Source organism: Leptodactylus fuscus, chromosome 1 (genome assembly GCF_031893055.1).
Source record: "Leptodactylus fuscus isolate aLepFus1 chromosome 1, aLepFus1.hap2, whole genome shotgun sequence".
Lineage (NCBI taxonomy): Eukaryota > Metazoa > Chordata > Amphibia > Anura > Leptodactylidae > Leptodactylus > Leptodactylus fuscus.
This window is the reverse complement of record NC_134265.1, coordinates 69,528,535-69,532,767: the sequence shown is the minus strand read 5'-3', so window position 1 is coordinate 69,532,767 and position 4,233 is coordinate 69,528,535.

Below are 4,233 nucleotides of genomic sequence, written 5' to 3'. Positions count from 1 at the left end.
TTGGAAAACTTAAGGCTTTATCTTCGGTAGATCATCACATATCCTTTGGAAAGAGTGCAATTGAGGTTTGTGCTAGGGTTCCTCCCTAGAGTACCCTCATATTCTAACTTCAACCAAGTTATTTCTTTACCAGTCTTCAATCCCTATCTGTTACAATACACTCCCTGGATGTTGCCAGATATCTCAGAATTGTAAGATTGTAAGATCTCAGATTGTAAGCTCTTGCGAGCAGGGTCTTCAGTCCCATTGTGTGAAATGACTTTCTTTGTAATGTATCTTTCTGTCTGTATTTGAACCCTACAAACTGTACAGTGCTGCGGAATATGTTGGTGCTATATAAATAAAATGTATTATATTATTATTATATTCAGAGATTTCTGCCTTTTAGCCAGTTGGAGAACCTCTTTTTGTCTTTTGCTGGTTAAAGGAAGCCATAAGCTTGGCTTTTACTTCACAGGGTTTGACCCTCCTGAGTCTGTTTGGGCTCATTCTACGAGAGCAGTTTCCACCTCCTGTGTGGAAAAGAACTGTGTTCCTTTTGAACAAATCAGTTCTGCAGCTTCCTGAAGCTCTCGCTATACCTTTGTAAATCATTATAAATTTAATATAGGGCTACGGAGGCCATTTCCTTTGGCCATTCAGTTTTAAGTTCTATTCTTCAAGAATGCTAGATCCCCAGTATTGTGCTGCTGTAGGACAAAAGGGAAGCGTAGATTATGATGTTAGTCTGTTTTCACTGGTAGATGTCAGTGTGTATCGTTTCAGAATAGTAGAGAACACCCAGAGGTCCAAAGAAATATGTGACTGTAAGGTTCAAACAAGACTCAGTCTTCATTTAACTCAGTGGTTCTTAACCTTGTTTGAGGTACCGAACCCACCAATTTCATATGCACATTCAACGAACCCTTCTTTAGTGATAAATCAAATATGATTTTTTTTCCAAATTCAAGACATAGGTATATGTTTTGTTACTGGTACACAAAATGAACCCTGCATAGGGCCTAGGGTTCAATCAAACCCTGGTTAAGAACCACTGATTTAACTGGCTGCCCTTAGGATCTGGCATCATTGTTCCCATCACAACTTCTACACCTATTCTGCTTGTTATACAAACAATGGTTTACATAATAGCCTGTAGAAATACATGAGCTATGACAAGCATTCCAGAACTGACTTCTTAAGGGTGAATAGAACATAGGGCTGGAAAGGTAGATTACAGGCGTGGGTCTTTGGATTGGGGATAGTCAAATAATAGAGGTACAAGGCTCTGGCATAGGTGGATGACACTTATTACATATGCTGTGTTTTCATCTTTTCTCTTTCTTCCTTGAAGTGGACATCTAAAAGTAAGACACATGAATCATTATTTGCTCATTATACTGTCCTCGTACACATGAGCACGGTGTGTAAGCTGACACGTAGCTAAACCCCCTGTCCTTTTTAAGAAAAAGTCTGTGAAGTTGTATACCTTCCCTTTATTGCAAGTTGACAGGAAAGGTGAAACTATCAGAAGAAATAATGGCACAGAGTGTGACCGCCGCACACTGAGGGAGCATGTAAAATGGCGGCTGAACAGGAAGGAAGTAGAAAAATCGGGAACTACCCATAATGCCTAGGGCTAGAGTTGAAAAGGAGGATACAGTAAATGACCAGCAGATGGTGCTATTACCACACAATATAAGTAGTGTTGATTCTAATAGTAGATTCGAATACCTCGCTCCAGAGGAATGCGTGTTAGCGGCCAGCGCTTAGCTGCTTACATGCATTCCTATGGGAGCGAGGTATTCGAAACTATTCTGTTCACACAGTGCAGTACTGCGTGGTGTCTGCTGCTCTTGTGGTGCTGTGTCTGTGGGGCAGCGCGGCCCAGAGCCTGGGGGTTTGGTCTGGTGGCAGGGGTGTTGTAGTTGTGGCGGTCGCTGTGCAGCGCCGCGCCCAGTAGAGTAGGGACCCACTATAAAGAGGTCGCTGTGAAGTGGCTAGTGGGCTTATGCACATTGATCAATATGTATACTAAGAACCTCATGTTCGGTATTATAAAATTTGCTGAGAAGCACTAGATCAATGTATAAGGTTGGGATGTGCGGGCCATGTTTTTCTCTTGTACACATATTCGCTCATCTCTAAATATAAGCAAATTTGCATATGAAAGTAGAACACTCATTAATATGTTAGAGATGCAACAGGTATAACATACTGCACGATCACACAAGTTCCATGCTATTTCAGCTATTTCAAATGAAGTACGGTACCCTAGTGAGAAAACATCCCAACAAAGTGACTTTCACAGTGCATCCACGCTGTGCTGAGGAGATCCAACAGATCGAAACCGCGCTGTCCACAGCTGGGAACTGGTTTTGCTAAACCTCGCATCATAGCAATAGGCTTGTTGAAAAAGTCATGCATGATGTTTAAGAGGGCTACCCCTAGAGGGCAGCAAACAGAGGCACTGTTTTCCTGTTTACTTCTTGGAAAACAGATTTGCATATTTTTCCCATAGTCCCCCCAGTGGAGCAAAAATGACTAATAAGTCTCCATATACCTGTATAGGTGCTCACTCACTAAGGAGTGATATTATTCCCTGATCCTGATCTATAGTCTCTCACGCTGCCAAACCAGTATCCCTACGCTGTGCTGAGAAGATCCAACAGATCGAAAAAGGGCTGTAACAGCGTGGTGAGTACTAAACACAGCTTAACACTTGCCTATTATTACAATAAGTGCCTCCATCAGCACTGAGGGAATTGCTTATTTCACTTGTAATGTAAGCATAGTTGCTGCAGGTATTCATCCTTAGTGGTGGTGGTGGGGGACAGTATCCAAGAACATACCTCCCAACTTTTGAAGAACCGAAAGAGGGACAAAATGTGCGGCGCGGCAAATTTAGCCACGCCCACTTTGTGTTGACTCCGCCCACTCGTTAATTTTTCATGTGCCCGCACACAGTATAACCCTCCTACAGTCAACCGTAAATTATATGTCCCCCCTCTATCTCTCCCCCAGTTTCATATACACCCTTCATCTGCCCCCAGTTTCATGTCCCCCTTCCATCTCTGCCCCCAGTTTCATGTCCCCCCATCTCTGCCCCCAGATTCATGTCCCCTCCATCTCTGCCCCCAGATTCATGTCCTCTCCATCTCTGCCCCCAGATTCATGTCCCCTCCATCTCTGCCCCCAGATTCATGTCCCCCCCCACCTCTGCCCCCAGTTTCATGTCCCCCCATCTATGCCCTCAGTTTCATGTCCCCTCCATCTCTGCCCCCAGCCAGATTCATGTCCCCCATCTCTGCCCCCAGATTCGTCTCCACATCTCTGCCCCCAGTGTCATGTCCCCCCATTTCTGCCCCCAGTGACATGCCGTCCTCTCCTTCATCTGCCCCCAGATTCACGTTCCACCTCCACATTAAACTTACCTTCTCCTCCGCTCCCTCGCCGCTCACTGCGCGACTCTCTCACTGACACATATGCGGTTGAAGCGAGGAGCTGACCTGTGTCAGCTCCTCGCTTCGCCGCTGCCGCCGGCTCCTGGCTTGCAGACACGATGTGACACATCGCGACACATCGCGTCTGCAAGCCAGGAGCCGGCGGCAGCGGCGAAGCGAGGAGCTGACCTCTGTCAGCTCCTTGCTTCAGCCGCATATGTGTTCAACTCAGATCTGCGTCCTCTGGACGCAGATCTGAGTTGAAATCGGGACATACTTCCCTCCAACCGGGACCGCGGGCCATGTCACCCAAATCGTGAATGTCCCACGGAAATCGGGACGGTTGGGAGGTATGCAAGAGTATGTGTACAACAGGTTGGCAACCACTGTGCTATATAATCCCTGATAGCTGAAGTAACCAGCAGAACATAAATGCTGTCATCTTGAAAGCATAGGACATAATGCATGATCACACAGGTTATAGGCTGATATCCTATGTGTTAATCCAAGGTACAAACTATCTATATGCCAAATGTCATCCAAATCCGTTCAGCTGTTTTTGCGTAATTGAGGAACAAACATTCAAATTTTCACATTTATAATATAATTTAAAATTTAAAAAAATAAAAATAATAATAATAATAATATAATAATTATAATTATTATTATAATAATATATAATATTATATAGGAGTAGGATAGGATAGAATAGGATAGGATAGGAAGGATAGGATAATAGCTAATACAAGAGGCAACCGGATTAACAGACCATAGCAGCTTTCCCAGTTAAGTATAGGACATGATGCGTGAT